Source organism: Canis lupus, chromosome 4, assembly GCF_003254725.2.
Source record: "Canis lupus dingo isolate Sandy chromosome 4, ASM325472v2, whole genome shotgun sequence".
NCBI classification, from domain to species: domain Eukaryota; kingdom Metazoa; phylum Chordata; class Mammalia; order Carnivora; family Canidae; genus Canis; species Canis lupus.
In genome coordinates, this window is record NC_064246.1 from 13,381,080 (window position 1) to 13,405,872 (window position 24,793).

The following is a 24,793-nucleotide window of genomic DNA, read 5'->3' on the forward strand; positions in this document are numbered from 1 at the left end:
CCAAGTGATTTCCTGTCTCTGTGATTTTGCTTGCTAGCTTCCTCTTGTCTGAAATGCTCATTTTTTAATGCACAGTTCAAATACTACCTCTTTTAGGGATTTTCCTGAATTCTTGTGTAAGAATTTAGTGTACCTTTCTCTTCAAACCCAAGGATCACTGCAACCTTACTACAAGAATCCCATTTATAGTAAACTCTTTCTTTTCTTTTTAAAAAAAGATTTCATTTATTTATTTGAGAGAGAGAGTGCAAGCAAGAACAGAGGGAGGGGCAGAGGGAAAGGGAGAAACAGACTCCCTGTTTGGGGATGTGGGGCTCAATCCCAGGACCCTGAGATCATGACCTGAACTGAAGGCAGAGGCTCAACCAACTGAGCCACCAGGCTCCCTTGACTTTATTTTCCAAAGCTCTAAACACAGCAGTGCCAAAAGCCCTCATAAAGCTTACAGTCTAGCTAGGGAAGCCCTGATTTATTCACATTTCTAACTTCCTTGGGGTAATATTCTATATTTCATTATGTAGGTGCTCTATAAATTATAGATTAGATGATTTTGAAACTTCAATTAGCACTATGAGAGGCTCTGAACAAAGGATTAAGAACACCATTCTAGAAAATACTTTCTGAATAAGTGACAATAGCAAGACTGTCCAAATTTGGGACACTAAAGGAATGAAAGGAAAGAGGATGAGAAAAAGAAAAGTAGATGTGGACTTGTTATTTACCTCTCTTTTATTTTAACACAGATTTGATTATTTTATAAAGCAAGTAAGGTTTGTATCAGAAGGAAGATGCTGCATTTGTTTCAGTGAATCAGATCGCAAAATATTTAGTCACTATGCGCTTGAGATTATCATATGAAATCTCTTATAGCAGATCGCCCATGAGGGCTGGAAAATATCTTCCTGGTACCTCTCTTAGTGCCTGGCATATATATTTTAGTATTTGTTGATTGAATAAGTGTTTTTCTCCAGCTGCCCTCCAATCTCTTGCTTCCCTTTTTTGTAGCCAAACTACTGCAAATAATTACCAATAGTCATCTTTCTTTTCTTACCTCCCATTGGCAGCTCACGCCTCTGCAGTCTGAGCTTTGCCTCATCACAGCGCTCGCTGGCTAAGGTATTAACTTCTACTCTGCCCTTCCCCTTCAGACGTCTGTGTCGTGGCAGGTGCTGGGAGGGAAGTTGAGGCTGCAGTTCACCTCAGAGGAGTTGCTGAGAATGTGCTGTGCAATGCATCAGCCCACAGCCTCCTCCTCTTTCACGGATGCCAGCAAGTGGGTGAGGCGGGTCAATACTGTTTCATGAACATCTGGTTTATTTACCCTGGTCACACAAGCACCACTGGGTGGAGGAACACGCAGTGCTGTGCTCATAAAATTCCTTGCTGTCAGGTTCACATTTTCTCTCCAGTTCAGGCCACAGGGCCTCTCTGCTCAAAACCCACCCCAGTTCTACTCTATACTGGTCACAGACATGCCAAAATGGCTTTCTTGTCTATCATGCCAGCTCCCCAAGTATCTTTGTTAAGAGAGATGTAAAATATGAAATGTGAAATATTCTCAAACAGGCACGGCCCCAAATAGAAGCAGTTAGAACTCTAGTTCCCATACATACCACTTAGCGATCTCTCTTTATTTTCATTCAAAACAATTCTCTCCTGATTGGTGCTCTCCACTCTTGCTAAATAAAATAAACAGCTCTCAATCTTCCACATCCAAGCCAACTGACCACTCCCACCCTCTTGAAATGAAATCCTTGCTCCCTTGCTCCCTGTGATCTGGCAACTTCCTGAGTTTCCTTCTATTTCATTCCTCCTTTCATCCTTTCCAAGTTCATCCTTTACTGCTTGGCTGTTATGGATTTGAATTCAAGACTTTGGTCCTAGCATTCTGTTCCACCACTCACTTTATAATCTTCCTGTAGATAGTCTCATCTATGGGTCATAGCCATCATAACCAGAACTATGGATTAAAGGTGAGTCACAAGTTTACATCCAAACCCTAGAGTTTTCTGACAAGCTCCACACCCATAGTCCAATGTCTTTTGGGTCTGTCCTCTAATGTTTTCTACAGAACTCAAACTCTATATGTCCATCTGAACTTAACATCTTCCTCCTTCTGTGTTCCCTTATACTTCCGTATGGGCTCTCCATAAATACTGCAGAAGACGGCCTGTCAGTTTACCTCCTCTATGCCTCTTGAATCTATTTTCTTGTTAGCAATCACCAGCATCTCATCCTTCCTCCCCTAGGCCATACTATCAGGATCTCGGTACTGTTAATGTCCAACTGGGCTGTGTAACTTTCTCCCCCGGCCAACGCATACTTTGCATTGTAGCCAGAAATATTTCTTTGAATTATTGAATCGATGATGTGACTAATTATGATCCTCCCACTCGCCTCTCCCAACCTCCTCATTGGTTCTGGGATAAAGACATATTTTTTTGCTATGGCTAAAAAGCCTTTCGTGGTGACAGCCGCTGATCATGTCTCCAGACTTGTTCTGTTCGCCCCTGCTCTCTGTACTCCAGCCACTTGATCTCCCTTCAATCCCTCACGTTGCTTCCATTCTCTTCTTGCCATACATCGCGAAGCTTCCCATACCTTCCACGACATGCCTGCTGCCTGTACTCCTTGTCTAGTTGACTCCTGTCTGTCATTTAGATATCACTTTCCAGAACCTTGTGGCTCTTCTCTGTGGCATATTTAGAACAATTTCAGTTTCATACCTATTTGTGTAATTTCTTCACTGTCTTTTCCCCACCCACCAGCCTGTGGGCCAAACAAGGGCAGGGATATGAAAGCAGTTCATTGTATCCTAACAATGTCTGATACTTAGTGGGTACTCAGTAAAGTTGACTTTATTGAACACGTGTATAAAATGAGCATGGAAATAAACACATATAAATTCAGTGTGAAAAATGTACCCATTGCGTAGCATTTAAAAATTCTAAAGATAAGCACAGCATTGAGATTAGTAACGGGAGCACTGGGTGCTTTGGGAGGATTTAAGAAATTAAAGTAGGAGGGCTTCTTTTCTCACACAGATTTAGTAGTGGGTTGATGGGAGTGATGGGGATTTTTTTAATGGAAAATTTTACCTGGGCTAAAGCAACTGGTTTTAGCATATAAGAAATATGCTAAGGTATGAATATAGTGCTTTCCAACCCTACTGCATATATTGAACAAGAGCTACTGCAAGGAGAGGAAGATGATTGAGACCAGGGATGTGCTAGGGAGGCAAAGGAGAGAAGAGGTTTCAAAAATGTTTTAGTCTCTGGATTGTGGGTATTCTGCTGGGTATGCCTTTTTATATCCTTGCTTCTAAAATCCATGTCATTACATGCAATATAATTGTCTCTGCTTCCATATGGCAACAGAATTCTAGCAACTATATCGGGATCTCAATAAATAGGCAAAACGAAAATGTTGCGTAAGTTGTTTTCCCTCAGTTACTTTCCAAATAGAACCCCCCCAATAATAAAACACAAATTTTGTAAATTAGAATAGTATCAGTTATGAATGCAATTTTGCAATTATGAGAGTAAAAACATTCCACATTGAAATAAGAAATGCCATCTGATTTTGATTTAACTCAAAGGGGGAAAAACACACTCCATTTAAGAATGACAAATAAAGCTGTCAATGTGATCCATTTATATAGACCCTCCGAGAAAGCCACAAATCCACAGAATGTTCCGAGAAGCTAGTTATTGTATTTGCTCTCTCAAAGAGAGAAGGCGTAGACGTTCCTGACAGCCTGTTATCCAAGGAATCTAAGGTGAAGGGGAATAACAATGTTAGTCAACATCCTAGGTGCAGACGCCTTGAAGGGAAGGAGAGCTTCGGGCATCTCTTTTTAAATAGCATGCAGTGGCAGAAAGGGTGGAATGGTGCGGGATCTGATGGGTGTAAGACAATGGAGAAGGACCATTTGTTTTCCTCATCTGTCCCCGACTCCTCCTCCTCTGAATTCTACGAGGGTCTTACTGACCCACTGAGGCCTTGTTCTGCAAGGCCTGTTGACAGAAATTACGGAAAACTGTAACATCTTCATATAAACATCCCCGTGCCAGTTATTTTTGAACGTTTGTTGTAGGTTATTTCAGGCTCAGGTACAAGGACACTTTCCACAAATGAACATTGGAAATATAATCTCCATTCTTTATTATGACACTGAAATGTTCTTCTTTTAAGAAGCAGTTTGCTATTAAATACACATCCACGTATTCATATATAAGTATATATAAAACATGACCCTCTGCAGGACATCACTGATTATATTTTTCTCTGCATTGGCTACTAAAAAACTGAGAACAAAATTTGTTACTATCTTCTAGCAAGAGTGTTGCATTTCATGGCATAAATTTTGAGTATGAATCTCTCTCCTGGCCCCATCTTATGTTCTTAGTCTTATTTTTTTCCTTTGGCTCATTTTTTCTTACCTATTTGAAATATATTTTATACTGCTGTACAGTATGTATTTTTATTAGCCTTTCTCTATAAGCCTTAAATCCTTTCCAGCGTATAAATAAAACATTCAACATTTGTAGATGCCTTTTTTCCCTTTGGAGGGTTGCAGAATTTTCCCAAGGCAGCATATAATTTATTACTATAGATGCATGAATATTAACACATTGGTATTCGTAGTAATTAAAGTTTTTGTGATATTTAGTTTAATATTTCAGTTAGATTTTCTTAATATTTATATATATTTTTAGAACTGGGATTCCTAGCGGAGGTCCATGGACTCAAATTATGTGAAAAATTCTGAGCATGAAAAATTTTATTAATGAGGTATTTCATGATTTTATCCAATTCTGAAAGATGACTTTGACCCAAAAGATTAAAAAAAAATATTACTGCTTTGCAGTGGAATAATCAGAGCTTGGTCTTCTAACATTCAACTAATTGACAGACTATTTACTGACAACCCACTAAGTGCCTGGCACTGTAATAGATGCTAGGTAGCTATTAGAGCAGTAAATAGTGATAAATGTGTAGGCTTGACCTCTAACCTCAGGGTACTTCTAGTCCAGTGGGGGAGGGTGAAGGTAGACAATAAAAAAATGAACATAAAACAAACAAGCAATTATCTGAGGGGAGAATATTTGAGATCGAGGGACCAGCTTAATGCAAAGCCTCTAAGGGACATGTTATAATCCACAGATCTTCTAGGAAATAGGAATGATATTCACTTCAGTACTTCAGTCTAGAAATATCAGACTAATGATCTTATGCATAGAAGTTTGTTCCTTGTTTTCATTTTTTTAAAAGTTAGATTTCCTAAAGTGAGGGAAACTTATCCTCAGAAAAAGAATGCTATGTATTTTATTATACATTAACTTCATTCAAGAAGTACTTGAATCTACCATCTTCAAGGCAATATGAGAGATGCCCTCAAGGTGCTCAGCACAGACCAAATAAAATATAACTGCCATACATGTAACTATAATGTACCGTAAACCAATCCTGAATTGTTCCGTACCATAGGTTTATGAGCCAAGTAAATTCTATGGCCCAGACGCTTTAATATACAGTTTGAAACCCAAAGCTCTTTAGAAAGGCACCAATCACCCTGTAAAAGTTGAAGATGGATGAGCTGGGGAAAGCGACACATAATGAAAGCTAGGATTAAAAATTCTTGGAAATAAGAACACTGTATTCTGTGGTTTGGAAAATGCTCTAAATAGCCCTGGCTGTGTAAATCAATAAATTAAGATGTGACTAAAGATCATAAATATCTCCCACATTATTAGTTGCTTTCCTGAATTAAATTCTTTATACATATATTAAAGGACATACCGATAAGATGAAGATGACACTGAGGTCGTAGAATTCTATGGGACGCTTACTATGTACAGGAAACCACGTGAGAACTCTGTGCTCATGCCCTTGGAGGTAAGGGCTATTATTAGTTCTGTTTTACAGATACGGAGAAACTCAGGTTAGAGAAGCAAAGCCATTTGCCTGGTCACAGAGCTAGTCACAGGAGACAGCTGGGATTGGAACCTAAACAGTCTGACTCCAGAGCCCCTGTGATCCCATCTCCAGTATCATCAGCCAGCTCTGGGAAGGCAGGTAGTTGTGTGAATTATCTCTGATAAACTCATCTGCTTTGTGGTTTAAATGGCTTTGGGGAACAACTTTCTGAATGATTAGCCTGAGCTTATCATGTGCAAATTAATTTAAATATTAGCCTAAACGAAACAGTTAAGATGGCAAATCTTCTATTTAAGAGTAACACATGCAATTAAAGGTTCCTTGACTTTGGATCAGAGTGTATGATTTAGATTGTTCACAATATTCCCTCTCCTAGGAAAAATAACGAAGAGTCAAATGTATTTAACATCCTCCATTAAAAGTACAAACATTATTTTACTAACTTGCTTCCGTGCTTACTGTCTTTTGATTACAAAATTCTAACTTGGAAAAGGGAGATTTTAAAAGTTTATACAAATCCAGATCAAACAATCATTTTTTTTTCTTTTTTTACTCCCTCAAACCATTTTTGGAGGCTGCTGGGCCACCCATTCGCCGTTAGGCAATAAGGGCGGTAGTAGCAGTGGTAGCGTATCCTAGCACTAGATACCACTGATTGAATATTTATGTGGTATCTTCCACTGTGCCAAGCACTGTACAACTTCATTTTATCCTCACAACAACCCTGTTGATAGCTCCTATTATTATCCCAAATTCCCAGTTTAGGAGCTTGGGACCCAGAGAAACTGCATACACCCTGAAGGCTTCTTAGCTTGTTAATGAAGGAGCTTGCACCAGGCCTGTAGAGACTAGAACCCAGGCAGCCTACAGTTCCACTGTGCCATCTCCCATTGTCTGATCATCTTCTCATCTCTAATTGACATGTCACGAAGGACACACTGTTTCCCAATATAGGCAGTCTAAACTATTTAGAATTTAAGGTTGTCCATAATCTGGACTTTTAAAAAACCAGTCCAAGCTAATTTATCAATATTCCGTACTAAATACATCTCAGAGCCTAAGGGAACCTGCCTTCTGTCAAAGCTTTAAGAAGTCTCCTAAACCCACAATCCAGCTAAATTCCCCTGCTCTTAAAGGCCAACTTCACATTCCACTTTTCCAAGCTACCTTCTAGAGCCACCAGCCCAGAGGAAGTAGTTTGAAGAGCTGGCCTCTGCTGTCTACGTTGCGGATGAATCGGATGTCCCCAAGGGCTTCAGCAGCCTGGGATCCTTGGAGTAGTATGATGGTTCTGTTGGAAAGTGCCATTGGGTATTTTTTCCTCAGGATTGTGTTCAGAGCTTTTATCAATTTCTCAAAGCTTAACAACCACTCAGCATTACCAATCCCCAACCCCCTGCTTTCCCACCCCCTGCCTACCCCCAAGTTCTGGAAAGTAATGACATTAAATGCTAATGTTCACTGAGCAAGTTTGCCAGATTTAGCAAATAAAAATATTATATGGAACATGCCTATACTAAAACATGATTTGTTGTGTATTTGAAATTCAAATTTAAGCGAGCATGCTGTACAGGATCTGCAACCCTTTCTTTGAATGTTTTGTGGATATTAATCTTCTCTTTCTACTACACTGAATGTAATCACCTAGAGGGCAAGGGGCTTCATTATTGCTCCATAGAACTTAACACTGAACATTTCTTGCTAATTGATTTACTCTTGTGATCCAACAGAAACATTTTGTAATATTCTTGATTTGGGGCTGATATCTAACTCAGTAGGTATACCATTATTTTGCTACAAGGAAACAGAGTCCCATCATACCTAGTGTGCTATTTGCTAGCTTCAAACACATCAAGCTTTTCTCCAATTATCTTTGTTTAAAAAAATCCTCTTATAAGGAACCTAGAAAAGTTCAAAACATACTAAAATTATTATTGGATCTCAAAGTAATCTCAAAGTAAGGTCTTCAGACTATTTGAGAAAATCACGAAAGGTGTTAAAAATGCAGTTGTCTGGGTCCAATCTCAGACCTATTAATTCAGAAATGTGCAGAAAGGCTCTAAGCAATCTGGGTTTTTAAATGCCTTCCAGATGATTTTTATGCCCTCTAAAGTTTAAGGACTGCTTTTTTATGGGATGTAATACTCTAGCAAGGATTGCACTTTAAGTTAGAGAAGAAAAGTTATTTTAGTCCTTAAAAACAAGCCATCATCATTTGGAGTTCAAAATATCAATCATCCTTTAAATGTATCTTGAATCTATCATGGTAGTGGTAAATGCTCAGCCCTGTAAATTTGCCATTTGGAGCTCCCCAGCCTTTAAACAGAACTGGTAAACTAATGATAGGTATTAAAAGGCTGCCTGCTGGATCATTAAAATAGTAAATGAGTCACTGAAATTTATACAGGCCATACAAAATTTTAAAATAAGATTATCTTAAGTAGAATATTCTTCTGTGTACTAATGCTACTATCTAGGATTGGTCTGGGAAACCTAAGCCTCTTTGGAGTTTCTGGAAAAAAAGGTATCATTGCCTAAAGCTTCCTACCCCTGTTGACTGTGTTGTCCCTGAGATTTTTGACTTCTTGGTGAGAGGTGTGCTAGTCCGGAAATCAGGACGCATAGGTTCTGTACTTTATGTTCTGTGTGTCCTCATCAATAAAACAATGGTTTGGACCATCAGTTGGTCTCCAGTGTGTCTTCTGAACCCAAGTTCCTATTATCATTCTGAGGTTCAGTTTTCTCTGTTGTAAAATATGGGGCTTGGACCATGTGTCTGTTTATCCAGTGTGTCCCAGGATAGTCAGGTTATCTCCATTACTATGCCTAGATCCCCATTCATAATTTAGGCTCACTGTAACAGTGTAAGATCGATGATACTTCATTGGGGTTTTTCCAGGGATAGGACAATATATGGGCCATTAGCACATGTCCTTTGTAGGAGATAATTATTCATTATACAGTTATAATCATATAATTCATAATTATTCAACACACATATTGATCACAGCTATGTGCCATGTGTCACTGTGCTAGACCCTGGGAATGCAATAATGACAAAAGTCACACAAAAGGAGATCTGGCCTCATGCAACATACAGTCTGAAGATAAAAACAACAGCCACATATAAACTGGTGTGTAGGGAGATCCCTGGGTGGCTCAGCAGTCCAGCGCCTGCCTTTGGCCCAGGGCGTGAGAGTCCCGGGATCGAGTCCCACATCAGGCTCCCGGCATGGAGCCTGCTTCTTCTGCCTGTCTCCTCTCTCTCTCTCTCTCTCTGTCTATCATGAATAAATAAATAAAATCCTTAAAAAACAATAAACTGGTGTGTAAATAAAATAAGTGGTTTGTTTGTAACCAGTGTTTTAAAGGGATCACTGGGCCTGAGAGAGAAAATATCAGAAAAGTGTTTGGGAAAAGCCTCTTGGAGGAGGCGATATTTACTTGGACCTGCAGGAAGAAAAAAAGATAGACCAAGGAGGGGGTTGGAGGAAAGACCCAGGCAGGGAAGAGCATATTCTGGAATCCCTTGGGAGGAGCAGTTTATGTGCTTGGCATCCAAACATCCATCTCTGAGAGATAATTTCATCCAAAACTAGAGAAAGGAAATCAGAGGCCCAGAGGGCTTCAGGGACTCATCTGAGGTCAAATGGCCAGTCAGTTGGTGGGAGAACTCTTCCACACCTCAGTCCAGAATGTGAGCCCTTCTGAGGGGTCAGGATCATAATGCAGCAGGAAGCACCACAATGCTTTGGTTCAAATCCTAGCTCTTTGACTCATAAACTGCTTGTCCATGGGCACCAGAGCTTCTTTGAGACTCAGTTTTCTTTTGTGTGAGACACAGATGACATCGACCACATCAGATTGTTACAGGGATTTAGTGAGAAAATGTGGCTCGGTGCCTGGTATATCACAGCTGCCCAATAGATGCAAACTCCTTTGATTCTTCACCTAGTGGTCTCTCACCCATACCACATTGTTGGAAAATACGTAGGGGCAGAGGTTAAGTTATTTGGATAAAGGAAGAGTGTAACAGAGAGGAAGTTCTGGAATACCAGGCCAGTGCCCAGCTGAGCAGCTATCCATCTGAGGGCTGAGTGGAGGAAATGAGGAAAGGCCGCTGACTGGGGAGAGACATCAAGGAAAAACATCCCCAAATTCGTGGTTCTGCTCACGACTTAGTCTGTTAGTGGGGGAATCTACAGTTGTCTTCATAAAACAGAAAAGACCATCCTTCGTAATATTTATACTTAGAATTAGCGTATAAGAAACAGGTTTTACTCCAGGAGACCAGTAAGCAGAAAAGTGACACCCTTTATTATTAAATTCACATGAAGAGAAAAATGTGATGCTAACATGTCACTCAATCCACTGGGAACAAATTAATTTAATTATCTGCAGGATATTAAAATGATTGCTGGTATTAAGGATGCTTAAAAACCAAGCCCATGATATTGGAGGAATGAATAATTTATCTAAGTAACTATGAAGATTTTCTTCATTGTGAGCAAAACCACAGATTGAACTTCAGCCTTAAAATATGGAGAAGCATATTTCATGGATTAAAGCGGACAGCCAGCTCTAAGGCCATCCCACAAAACCTGTTTGCTTTCCCCTTAGACTTATGCAAAACGTAAGGGAATATTTATGGTTCTGGCACACTGAACTAGGGCTGAATATTTCTTAGTTTCAGGAGTTCACTGGGTCCCTTTTCCCCCAGCCATAAGGTAAGTGCCATTCCATATATAACTTTTGAAATGCTGCTTGCTTTATGATTCTCTGCCGATGGTGCCTTATGGGAAAAATTTTATTTCAAAGTTTCATAGGATGTGAATTGAACTCATTATTTTTCTCCAAACTCATTGTTTAATTGACAGGAAACATGCATTCTAAATCATCTTGTATGCACGGCAGAAGCAGCTACATAAATTTAACAATGGGTGGATTATTACTATTTTGCATATTTATGGAGTTTTATATTCAGGAAACATTTTACAAATCTTTTATTAGTTAATCCTTACACTTACGAGTGAGGCTGACAGGTGGTAAACAATGCTTTGGGTTTTAAATTGCCAATACGTGAAAACTTTAATGGGGAAAAAATCTACAGCATTCCTCCTTGCTGCCTCCTTGCTAAGAGCACACCTTTGATACTTTTTTCCTCCCACCAGAGACCAAGGCTAGAGGCCGGCAAGTAGGTTGGTGCCCTCCTGAAACACAAGAAAGGAGAAGGGAGCCCATCCCAAGTCAGGTGGCCAACATCAGGGGAAACTTCACAAGACACCAAGGTGATATTGACAGCATTCCCAACAGAGACACATCCCAGGAACAGAGCACATAAAAATACACATTAGGAAGCATTTTTTTTTCCTGCAACTATACTGTAAATTTGGTTTTCAGTTCTAACGATGCCGTACATACTGGACCCACACTCTAATATCACCAATTCTCTTAAAATGAATGCATGTATGTGAAAGAAAATCAAACCTAACTCAAACTAAGAAAGTTTGTATTTTCTTTTCTCAAAGAGTCACAAATCAGAAACACTAAGCAACTTGGAACACTCACTACAAACTTTTTAGGATCCTCCAATGTGGCCCTCCTCCAGACACGAGAAGGTGTGGGAGAGCAGGGCCCAGAAAGCCTCCGCCGACGACAGTCTCATTGTTGACCCAGACCTCTTAGAGCCTGGGCTTTCAGAGCTCCCGCACCAAGGAAAACCAGCCACGCATCACCTGAGGGCTGGACGCGAGGAGCCGCAGACGCTGCATCTACTTTCTGAAGAGTCCAGCAGGGACACGTCCTGCCCAGATCCTAATCTCTTCTGAGTGACAGTGTCTCTATCCCTCTAATCCCTCAGGCCTCCGCCTCCTCCTGCGCTGCGTGTGCGTGTGCGTGTGTGTGTGTGTGTGCGCGCGTGTGTTGGAGGACAGTTAGGTTGGAGGGTGCAGAAAACAAGCAGAGTACCTTGGCAGCTCGCGCCCTCTGCGTCCCTGTGCTTTCTCAGTGCAGCTGGGCAGCTGTCAGGAGGTCAGCGTCAGGTAGCCAGGTCACCCCCCTTCCGGGGTGTCGAGGGATGCTCCAAGCCCTCGCGTCCCTGAGAATGCGGGTGACGGGCGGGGGGCGCGCCCCTCGGGGCCCCGGGAGTGCCCGCCCCGCCCCGCCCCGCCCCGCCCCGCCCGCGCCGGCTCTACCTGCGGACGCTGGAGGCTCGGCGGCCCGGCTGGGCTCGGACTGGGAGAGCCGCCCCCTCCCCCCCGCCCCCGTCTCCGTCCTCGGGTCCCCCCGCCCCGCCCCGCTGCTGCCGGCCTGCAGACCTCGGGGCGGCGCCCTGGGCCCCCCCCCCCGCCCCGAGCGGGCACCCCGCGGCGCCCCCCCCGCCCTCGGGGCCCCCAGCCCGGTCGGCCCGAGCGGCCGTGACCCCGCCCTCGGCCGCGCTGGGAGGGCCGCAGGGGCCGCGCCCACAGTCGGCGACCCCACGACCCACCTCTGGGACTCCCGGGGGGCGCCAGGAGGGGGGCGACGCCCTCTACCAGCGGAGGCCAAGTCTGGGGAAAGTTCTGGCCGTGTCAAGGGTCAGCCTTTTCTTGTAGGGACGTTCTCTAGCCAAGAGATAGGAACCGAGCGATGCTATCTGCGGCTTCTGCTGACATCACAAACTACACATCACTCGGTGTCGCGTCGGGGACTTTACACAGAGCCTCCCTGTCGTTGCTGCAGCCGCCCGCACGTTCGCCTTCCCAAACCCTGGCCAGAGTGACATCTCCGTGGAAGGGTTAAAGGAACTTCATTTTTAAATAAAAAGTCAATGCTGGAAACCAATACGTTACGTGCCAGCTCTGCCCCAAGCTCCAAGGGTGGTCACTTCTGCTTAGTTGAGACCTTCTAGTGACCAGGATTACATAGGCCGCTCCTTACTTTGCACTTTCAAGTCTCCAGAACTTTCCCCTCTTTAAGTCGTCTTTTTTTTTTTTTTTAATTTTTATTTCATTTCCCTGGCTATATGGAGGAGGGGCGAAAATGAAATGCAACAAAAACAATTTGGAGAGCTTTTAACAGCTGGTATAAAAGTTTATGGGAGAGACAGTCTGCAATCATTGGCAATAAGATTTGAAAATTATCTGTAGACCTCATTCTTCAGTTTTACCATTTTGCTTGAGTTTGAATTATGGAAGGCTAGTGGTATCTATTATTTTTAGCAGCAATAACACTTTTCTAAGAATTATTAAGCAGATTAAATGTATAATACGGTTATTATGTCAGATCAGGGTAAAACTCTTCTTTACAGAAGAATGTGTTAACCAGCTGATAGGAGACACAACATCTTTTTTTGGAGTAGTAACATTGGTTTTGTCTTGGAATTTAAATGATGCAGAAAGATAAGAGAAAATATAGACTCTCTGTAGACCTACCTGCTACCTAATGAAAATATTGCCTTTTTAGCCTCCCCGTTTCTTCCAATTACTCCTAAGAAGCTGTAATTTAAAGATTGCTCAAAGCTTTGTTTATTCATTTATTCTTTAAATTGTTTAATGGGGATGTCTGGGGCACAGTGGGTCAAGCATCTGCCTTCAGCTTAGGTCATGGCCCCCAGGGTCCTGAGATGGAGTCCCGCATCAGTCTCCTTGCTCATCGGGGAGCCTGCTTCTCCCTCTGCCTGCTGCTCTTCTTGCTTGTGCTCTCTCTCTGACAAATAAATAAATAAAAGCTTTTTAAAAATAAAGTGTTTATCGAGGACTCAAAACCTGCCTGGCATTGAGCTTGGTGCAGGTGTTATAAGGGTGCACTAGAGAGATAGATACAAGTCCTACCTTCCAGGAGCTCACATTCTAATGGAAGTGGGAAATAGCCACTAAATAGGCAAGTGCAAACATAATTAATTGCACCTGTGAAAAGTATGTGGCAGTAAGGAGTGCCAGGAGAGGACACTCTCCAAGTGGTCTGACTTTTAGATTCCTGTTTTGTTTTGAACCCTAGAATTATTTAAATGCTGTAAAGATTTTTTTTTTTTTTTTTTTTTTGCTAGCCTTTCTTTCAGGTCACACATTCAGTCTATCAGGAAACCCTGTTATTTTCCAAATCTAACCCTAACTACTACTCTCCCAAACCAGTATGGCCTATATGATTTCTGAAAAAGGCTCTGTACATGTCTACCTGCTCTCAGTCTTGCTCGTATGGTCTATTATCCATGGAGAATTTAAGGTTACTCTTTAAGAGTGTATGTGTTAGCTCAGACCCACAAATTCATATATTGAAGCTCTAACCTCCAACGTGATCAAATTTGAAAATAGAGTCTTAATGGAGGTAATTAAGATTAAATGAGGTCATAAGTGAAGGGCCCTGATCTGATAGGATGAGTGTCTTTATAAGATGAGATGCTGGGGAGTTAGTTCACTGTAGTACTGATGAAAGGCCGTGAGAGCACACGGAGAGATGGCAACTGTCTGCAAACCAGGAGGAGAGCTCATCAGGAACCAAGCCCACAGACGTCTTGATCTTGGACTCCCCAACTTCTAGAACAGTGAACAACAAATGTCTGTTGTTTAAGCCATCCCATCTATGATATTTTGTTATGGCAGCCTTAGCCAACTATGATAAATTACAAAGAATGTAAGAGAGTTAGATACAATCTACATCCATACATTATAGTCAATCATTTCAAGATTACTAATGCAAGAAATAGTGTGATGGTGTGACCTTTAGTTAATTAACAAACTTTGCGGCATCTCCTAGAATAATTGAGGCTTGAAGATTAATCTTACCTGGACCCAAGAATAGAGTAAGTATTTAATGTAAACGAAAGTCTTTTATAACTTTATTATTTGTGTCTGAGGACATGAATGACTGAAGTTCAGAGGAGTAAGAATAGTCTGGTCACCAAGGTGAAAAATGTTGTCTCAAGAGAGCACAGCCTCTACACTTTATAAAAGTTTACTGCTAGTCAAGTTGAAGGACTCTTATGATACATTATGCCATGAACGTAATCATGGCCCATCAATATTCAAGCAAAGTATTAGATACTTCAGATAATAGCTTTCCTTGCCTATGACAACCGCTTATACCCTTTATCTCCAAAATAGGCTGTAGGGAGTAAACTTTGAACTTCCATTTATTTTTTTTATTAAAAAAAAACCCAAAGCTTTTGCAAATATATAATAGACAGACTAGCACCCTCAGTTGCCCATAGATCAGTTGGCCTCCTGTTCTCCCTTGCAGAGATATTTTGAGGAAGTACTGGGAGATCTACAGCTAACATGTGATCCCTGCCCTTTTTTTATTTCCATTGTGTTGTGTCTTATTGATTTTATGTGTGTGCACTTAAGGAATTAAGGATTCTATTATTCAGTATTAGCCAAACCAGCAGTCACAAAATGGAAAAGTGGCTTAAAAGGATTTCTGTAAAGAAGATAATGCTTATAATACAAGCATAAGCAAACAACAGGAAATTGATGGAATTGAAGCTTTTCTGACTATAGTAAGAATTCTTTGCCATAATGGGAGGTTAACAATGTTGATGATTTACTTAATTCAGTCTTAGAAGAAGTCAGCCTCTGCCTCTCATTGAAATAATCAAGAAGACATATGAGATATGGATTTATATCTAATTTTATTAGCAATGAGCCTTACTTTGAGACATAAGCTAATGATAATATGAAGCACTGTGACTAGCAAGAAAATCACAAATACGATCTTAGTTCATTGTTGATTTTTAACAATTTTATTTGTATTTTGTTTTATAATGTATAATGACATATGTAACACATGATCTGATTAATAAATTAATAAATGAATAATTATTGGGGATATATACTGAACATTTCTAACTGAAGGACTGTCTATCAGAAATGTTTGGAAACACTGATTTACATAATCAAGAATAAAATAATACAGTAGAACCCAAAACCCTGCTCCTGAAAGAAAAAAAACAACCAAATAACAAATAGAAACCAACTTCTTAATCGGAGAATACCTATTCAGGGTATGGATTATCCAGCACCTCTCTTATATCTTTCTTCACTTTTCTGTCTTTTGATCATTCCACAATTTCAAGGGAAATAAGAGATCTTGTTAATTTACTATCATATTTGGCAGAGGAGATTAAACTTGCCAAAAAGACTATTTTGGGGTCTACCCAGGGGTGTTGCTTACCCTGATATTCTAGTTTATAATTACTCGACCTCATAATAGTATGACTTTATATTTACCTGTCTTCTTTAAATTAGTTGACTTTTCTTTTAGAGTGGAATGTACCCTTAGAGCCTGGGATTTGAAATAATATTAGAACACAGTCAGACTCTTCTTACTGCTTACACAGAAAGTTTTACCCTATTTTTTTCAACCGCTCAAAAACTTCCTTCTCTCTACTCTGACTTAACAAGTTTATCTGCAGGATAGATTTGTAAATTTTCAGTTATTCAGCCACAACATTGTGTAACAATTGATATCGGCATATCTTTAGTAGGACTATCTGTTTAGTTCTGTTCTCTTAGGTGAGTACCGTTACACCATAACATTTGGAGAGTCAAGGGAGGCTTGACTGTAGTTCATTGTGTGACTAAAGAAGCTGAGGCTTGGAATACCACAGGGCCTGCCTGTGGTCAAATCCCTGGATCCTGGCAAAGACTAGATTCTAAACCTTCTGACTTCTCATTTTGAGTACTTTTCACTGTGATATGCTACCGCAGAGTGAGCTGGGTGAGAATGTTGTTTTTCTTTGCAAGTATGAATTAGAGAAAGTAGGACACCTTGGACTATGCCTCATTGTGTCCATACACACATTTCTGGCAGTGCAGGGTGTTTTAATTCCGCAAAGACCCCTATCCCAAAGGGTGCCCACGGAGGAAAAGGGATCACTCTTTATTTTGCAGTTAATAAAGGGTGAGAGGAGATCTTAGAGATTATTTTATTTTTATATTTTTTATTTTATTTTTCTCCTTAGGGTCTCAGAATTTAAGTCCGCACTAAGCCACTGCCAGTTCCTATTTTCCTAATTAAAACTTTAACCTTCACAAAATAATATTATTTTGGTAATACAATTTTAATGAAAAATAGCAATAAAAATATCAGTGAGACACAGGCAGTCAGAGTCCTTTAAACCACTTGGTGGGGATTATTGGTTACCATTTAGCAATAATATCTAATAGTTTGGTAGAAAAATTTGGAGAGTGATGGAAACCTAATTTCCTGAGGTCCATAAAATAGGACCAAATAAAATAGTGAAGAGTGTATTGTGAAGATAATCTAGTTGCCCAGATGGCCTTTCCTTAGCTACAGCTTTTATGGTTTTCGAAATGTGTGTGTTCTTTATTCTTTTATGAGAAAATAAAGATTTTCTTTTTCCCAGGGGCCTGAAGTTACCCTGCATTTTAGTTGTTAAAATACGCTGAATATTTTTTCTTTGTTACTTCTAGGACACTCATATTTATTCTGGAACTCACCTTAGTTCTTGTGTTTTCCCCCTACATTTGAATTTCTGGCTCTAGACTCCAGATTTTAAATTTGTTAGTTGTATTTCTCATGACATTCCTGATAAGCTCATTAATAGTAGATTTTATGGCATGGATTAAAGGAATGAAACACTAAAATTTGATTATAATCTTATCTAACTCGGATGTTTTCCCCCATCCCAAACTTGGGAAGTCGAAATAGGGTAGAATATTTCTGAAAGGAATTTGGAAATTTGTCAGTAGTCCTATAATTGTGACTTGTAAATTCAATAACCAAATTCCATGGATTGCATAAAAATTTTATTTAATTTTCTTATTAACCAAGTCTCAGAATTTGTAAAGTTTATATTTTTACAGTACTATGCCTTCTGGGCTTTATTGCAAAAGAAAACACCGAATGGTAAAATACATCTCTGTAATGTCTGTCCAGATGGATTTTGTACAAGTGGCACCATCTTTTTTCCTTCCATAAGAGAAGACAAGACCTTGATTGTAGGATTCTATATATTTCTCTTTCTCAACATGCAGTGCTTAGTAAAATTATTTTATGGTGGTAATGTTATTCATTTTCCACCTATAACATGCTTTGTGAGTAGAGACAGTAGAGGCTGGAATTTACTGGGGGGGGGGGGCTATCTTGAATTTTGAAACTGTAATTTAAGCGTACCAATACAAGAGAGGACGTTTCACCTTGGGAGGACATCCCCCAACCTGAAGAGATGACACTCATAAATATAATTAAATATTAGTAAATTAAAATCTGATGCTACATTTCCTATGAATTCCATTATTTCCTGGGATAGAATTGATTGTGCAGAAAATCCATTTGCTTTTCGGGTTTTTGTGCCTTGGCCTTTTGGAGTACCTTATGCATTCAATGTCTTTCTAGTCTCTCTCTCCATATTCATTGTTAAAAATGGTGCATTATCTGTGCTTTAAAAAATTACGTTATAATCATGAGCCTTCAAATGTGGTTCCCGTAGCATATAGAATTGAGATCTCTTAGCTTGACAACTAAGCCCTGTAAGACTTGGCTCTGCATACCATTTTCATCTCTCCTACATATCTTCCCCCCGGTCACTAAGCTCAATGACACCAGACGCCTTTCTGTTTCTTGAAGACAACACACTCATTCCTGATCCTGCACCTATGAATGGAATGTTCCTCAGTCTGGAATGTTCCTAGCCCAGATTTTCAAGTGACCGGTTCCTTCCCAATATTCCTTTCCTCTTCCTCGTCTAATGTTGCCACCCCCCCGGCCCCTGCCAGCCCTTCTCCAGCACTTTAACTTATTTTTTTTCTTCATGGCTGGATGCAGCAATAGTATAAACAGTAGTTAAAAGCATAGGATTGAGATCTGTGATTAAATCCTTGCCTCTTGCTATATAAACTTCCTCAAGTTCCGCGTTTGCTTCAAATACAAGGTGATAAAAAATACTTAACAGTGAAGTCTGTTGTGGGTATTAGTTGAGGTGATGTATATAAACTGCCCATCATACTCTGAACACAACAGTTGCTCACTTATTAGTGGTTATAATAGTTTTTCCTTCAGATGAGAAAGGAACAGGACGAGCTAGATGCCAAGTACATTCTGAATCCCGGAGGGAAAGCCAGGAAAGCAAATTCTTTGATTAAATTCAAAAGCAGAAATCTCTGAAGTTCAGAATTTGGGTAGAACAGGTGAGAGCAAGAAGCCAGGAAGAAACAAAGGTAGAAGGCTTAAGACAATTGCCACAGAAGGGATCAGTGGCATTTTTATTGGCAGGATTGCATGTGGATAACCCTATTTGGCTTAAAACCCCAGGAGCAAGGTTAGAAACAGATTGTCTTCATAGTTGGAACTTATATTACTTTGTTGGTTAATATTTGAAACTATTTTGGGTATTATATGTATCCTGCTCTAATTGAAAAGAGCCCAGTTTGATTAGTCTGTAAACTATTTTCTTATATTTATTGTCTTTCTAATTTCATTCTGAAACTTGGAGGTCAGATTAGGTCAGACTAATTTAATCACTTGATAGTACTTGGTCCCAACTTAATATAGGCACTAGCTAATAATGGGCAAACAAAGCCCTATTGACAACAGTTTAATCTTTAATGTTTAAAAAATGAAAAAGAAAAAGAAGGAGCAGTATAATTATCATGGGAAAGAAGTCAGAACTTTGTTAGAATTCCTTACACATATATAGGACTTTGCTTTGTCATATTGAATTACCTATGGGTGGAGGGGTCAGGGGCAAACAAAATATCTCCAGGGTTTGGGCCTCCAAAGGTTTTAATCAGTTCTCTCTAGACATGTTTTAGAAAACACGATTGAGGGTTTTAGATCTACCTTAGATCCCAGTTCCAAATTTTTAGCCTCAAACCCCAAATAAACCTTTCCCTAAAACCAAACCAAATAACCAAAACCAAAACCATATGACTGCAAAGCCAAATCTTTTGTGGAAGGAGTGTGTGTGGTAGTGGTAGCTGGGAGAATGTTATGAGTCACAAAACTCTTTTTCCAGGTGTGCAACATTATAATTCAGCATCTGTATGTACTCCAAAATGATCACTGCTAAACGTCTAGCTACCATCTATCACTGTACAATTGGCCCCTTTTACCCATTTCACCCATGTCCCAATCTAATTCCCTTGTGGTAGCCACCAGTCTGTTCTCTGCATCTATATTTATTTTTGTTTTGTTTGATTTTTTTAGATTCCACCATATAGGTGACACCATATGGTAGTTGTCTTTCTCCACGTGACTTATTTCACTTAGCATGACACCTTCAGAGTTCATCTGTATTGTCACACATGGTGAGGTTTCATTATCTTTTATGACTGAGTAATATTCTATTGTGTATATACACCCCATCTTCTTTGTCCCTTCGTCCATGAGTGGACATTTAGATTATTTACATTTCTTGGCTATTGGAAATAATACTGCAGTGAACATCCAGATGCATTTGTCTTTTTGAATCAATGTTTTTATGTTCTTCAGATGAATACTCAGAAGTGGAATAGCTGGATCGTACGATAATTCTATTCTTAATATTTTGAGGAATTTCCATTCCGTCTTCCTTGGTGGCCACACCAAATCTCAATCCCATCAGCAGTGCATGAGGGTTCTCTTTTCTCCACAGCAACGACAACACTTGTGATATCTTGCGTTTTTGATAATAGCTATTCTAACTGGTGTGAGGTGACATCTCATGGTTTTGATTTGCATTTCTCTACTAGTGATCTTGAGTATCTTTTCATGTGCCTGTTGGCTATCTGTATGTCTTTGTAAAAATGATCAGTTCTGCCTATTTTTTAATTGGCTTGTTTGCTTTATTGTTGTTGATTTGTGTGAATTCTTTATGTATTTTGGATATGAATCCCTTGTTGGACATATGATTTTCAAGTGTCTTCTCCTGTTCAATAAATTTCCTTTTTGTTTCGATCATGGTTTCTTTTGCTGTGCAGAAGCTTTTTAGTTTGATATAGTCCCATTTATCTTTTGCTTTTATTTTCTTTGCTTTTAGAGTCACATCCACAAAAGTATTGCTAAGACTGATGTCGAGGGACTTACTGCCTATGTTTTCCTCTAGAAATCTTATGGTGTCAGGTCTTACATTCAAGCCTTTAATCCATTTTGAGTTAATTTTTGTGTATGGTGCAAGATAATTCTAGTTTCATTCTTTTGTAGGTGGCCGTCCAGTTTCTCAGCACCATTTTTAAAGAGACTATGTTTCTCCATGTATGCTCTTAGATCCTTTGTCACAAATTAATTGTCCATATGTGTGTGGCTTTAATTCTTGGCTTTCATTTCTCTTCCATTGATCCATGTGTCTGTTTTTCTGCCAATGCCATACTGTTTTGGTTACTGTAGCTTTGTATTATAAATTGAAATTAGAAAGCAAGATGCAAGCTTTGTTCTTTCTCAAGATTATTTTGGCTATTATGATTCTATAAAAATTTTAGAATTGTTTCCTCTGGTTTTGTAAAAAAATACCATTGGAATTTTGATAGGTATTGCATTGAATCTGTGAATAGCTTTGGGTAGTATGGCTATCTTGACAATATTAATCCCTCAATCTGTGAGCATGGAATATTTTTCCATTTATTTGTGTTTTCTTCAGTTTCTTTCATCAATATCTTAAAGTTTTCATTGTACAGGTCTTTCATTTCTTCGGTTGAATTTATTCCTAAGTATTTTTATTCTTATTGATGCAATTGTAAATGGGATCTATAAATTTTTTTTCTGATAATTTGCTAATACAGTGTAGAAACACCACAGATTTCCATATACTGATTTTCTATACTGTTACTTTGCTAAATAGATTTATTACTGATGTAACAGGGCTTTTTTTTTTTTATGTGTGAGTCTTTTGGGTTTTCTGTATGCAATATCATGTCATTTATAAATAGGGAGTTTTACTTCTTCCTTTCCAAATTGGATGCCCTTTCTTCATATTTTTTTCTTGCCTAACTGCCATGGTTTGGACTTCTAATGTTGTGTTGAATTAAAGTGTCAAGAGTGGGAATCCTTGTCTTATTCCTGCTCTTAGAGGATATACTTTTGGTATTTTACTATTGAGTATGATGTTAGCTGTGGGTTTAATATTTATGGCCTTTAATATGTTTATGTGTTCCCTTTATACTCACTTTTTTGGGAGTTTTACCATGAACAGGTGTTAAATTTTGTCAGATGCCTTTTCTGTATCTATTGAGATCATCATATGATTTTTATCCTTCATTTTGTTAATGTATTAATTACTTAATATATTTTAAGTAATTTTTTTATAATGTTTCCTTATTGTTATTTTGTTAATTGTGTTCTGGCTGTTTTGTAGTTCCTCTCTGTTCCTTTTCTTTCTTTCTTTTTTTTTTTTTTCCTTTCCTTGTAGTTTGATGACTTTCTTTAGTGTTATGTTTAGGTTCCTTTGTCATTTACTGTTGTGTATTTACTATGTGCTTTTGCTTTGTGGTTATTGTGAGGTTCACATATAGCTTCCTATGTATATAATGGTCTGTTTTGAGTTGATAGCAACTTAAATTTGAACACATTCCCCATGTTATATGTATATATATATATATATAGTATATATAATATAGATATATATACAATGATTTATTTATTTATTTGAGAGAGAGAGAGAGAGAGAGAGCATGAGTTGAGGGAAGGGCAGAGGGACAGAGAGAAGCAGACTCCCTACTGAACGTGGAGCCCAACACAGGGCTTGATCCCAGGACCCTGAGATCATGATCTGAGCCGAAATCAAAAGTCTCACTTAACCAAATGAGTCACCCAGGTGCTCCTCTATGTTTTATACCTTTGATGTGACCTTTTACATCTTTTTATTTTATGCATCCCTTAATTAATTATTATAGTTTTAGTTAATTTTACTTTGTGTGTCTTTTGACCTTTATGCTACCTTTAAAAGTGATTGGTCTACTACCTTTACTATTTGTTTACTTTTCCAGTGAGATTTTTACTTTTCTATGTTTTCTTGTTATTAATTAGTGCCATTTATTTTTAGTTTAGGAAAGTCTATTAACATTTCTTATGAAGCTTGTTTCGTGGTAATGAACTCCTTTAGCTTTTGCTTATCTGGAAAACGTTTAACCTCTCTTTCAATTCTGAATGCCATATAGAGAATTCTTGATTGGGCTTTTTTTTCCTTTCAGCATTTTGAGTAGGTTGTGTCACTCCCTTCTGGCCTTTAAAGTCTCTGCTTAAAAGTCTGCTGATAATTTTATGGGATTTTCTTGTACACAATAAACTGTTTTTCTCTTTTTGCTTTTAAGATTCTCTATAACTTTTATCATTTTAATTATAATGTGTCTTGATATGGATGTCTGTTTGTGTTCATCTTTTTTGGAACTCTGGGCTTCTTGGGCCTGTGTGTGTTTCTTCTCCAGATTAGTGAAGATTTCAGATTATGTCTTCTAATATGTTTTCTGGTCCTTTCTCCGTATCTTCTCCTAGGATCCTTAAAATCCCTGTAATCTCAATTCAACAACTTCTTGATTATTTCAGTGCGGTAAGGAAAACCATATGGGACTTTGCCTTTGTTCAGCACTGAGAAGTGATAATTATTTTCTTGTTCACACTTCATTGGCCAAAACTATTCATGTGGTCCCACCTGACTGCAGGTGCATTGGGAAGTGAGGTTTTCTGTGTGCCCTGGAGGAGTAAGGCATCTGATGTTAGTGTGGACTGGCTATGTGTGTTATTCTCTGAAATTTGATTTTTTTTAAACAAGGGATTGAGCTCAGAGCTCAAAATTATTCAAAAGAGGGCCCTGACACTTTTGTAAATTTATAATTGGAAAAATTTGATTATTGGCCTCTCAGGCATAGTTGGCAGCTCCAGGATTACTCAAAGACTGCAATAAAAAACATTTTTACGGCAGATGTGAAATAGCCAAGTCTACTTTCATAATGTCGCCTTACTTATATTCTTTAGCTCCCTTTAGAAAATTGGCTTTGTGTTTGCTATTTTGTCTAACCTCCCCACTTTGGCAGTGACTCTGAAATGAGTCAGAGGTTTAGGCTACTCCACATTCTGCTGTGGTAGACTTGCAAAACTACCCTGAACTTAGAATAATATGTCATAGAAAAAACCCTGGAAAATTAAGTTGAGCCTTATGAAATTATTGATATTTAATTGTTTTTTTTTTTTAACTTACGAAAGCAGTTTTGTGTGGTTCATTGTTAGAGTTAATCTTAAGTATAATGGTTAAGATATTTCCCCGTTCCAAACCTTGCCTTGCTGTAGCCCTAATTTAGATCTTGCAAAAGGATCTTTGAGGTCATTTCAAGTAAGGAATTTTGTACGTAGAATTTCAAGTAAGGAATTTTGTACATAGAATTTTGAATTGTAAGCACCGTTGTTTTACACCATCTTTTCAGCCGTGACCAAGTGGTTCACAGCATGACAAGTGGTTCATTTTCATGAATTACTGAATAAGTTAATTATCCATAGTTTCCTCAGAGCATGTGGTTCTTCCTCAGGTCAAGTACTGATTACACATCTCCTAACTGCATGGCTGATGGTGATGAAAGATACTTGTACTTCCTTTAGTCCAACCCAAATTTAGTTATTTTACAGTCATACACCAGGGAAGTATCAACTGCCATCTAATTTATATCTGTTATGATTTTGTTGTTGTTGTTGTTGCAGCATCCATGAAAAATGACATATTGGCTTTACCTGTTTTTGCCTCTTTTCTAACTGTGAGGATAACTACCACTTACTGAATATGTGCTTTGTTTCCAGCTGTGTGCTCAGTGCAGCTCTATTAGGGAAATAACATAATTTTATGTCTATTTTATGGATGAGGAACACTGAGGTTTAATGAAATTAAATGACTTCCTGAAGGCTATGTATCAGGTAGGTGGCAAAACCAGGATTGCAGTCTGGCTGCATCTCTTAT

General features: G+C 39.0%; 1 protein-coding gene and 1 long non-coding RNA gene across 15 annotated transcripts in view; one reads left to right on the plus strand and one right to left on the minus strand.

Annotated features, from left to right (window-relative positions):
• The window catches only part of RHOBTB1 (Rho related BTB domain containing 1), a 117,890-nt gene extending 105,316 nt beyond the window's left edge, over positions 1–12,574 (minus strand). For 4 of the 14 annotated variants that reach the window (XR_007410113.1, XM_025435335.3, XM_025435331.3 and 1 more), the window contains exon 1: positions 11,908–12,068. The gene's annotated coding sequence lies outside the window, so the exon portion shown is untranslated. Of the gene's footprint in view, positions 1–1,051; positions 1,222–11,508; positions 11,777–11,907; positions 12,074–12,427 lie in introns of those variants that run through there. The other 10 variants (XR_007410114.1, XM_049108962.1, XM_049108963.1 and 7 more) reach the window with 5 other exon arrangements.
• Positions 1,187–8,622, plus strand: LOC118354467 (uncharacterized). Its single transcript, XR_004814989.2, has 2 exons — positions 1,187–6,078; positions 7,104–8,622. It is a non-coding gene; the product is annotated as an uncharacterized LOC118354467 (long non-coding RNA).
• Positions 12,575–24,793: the final 12,219 nt, after the last annotated feature.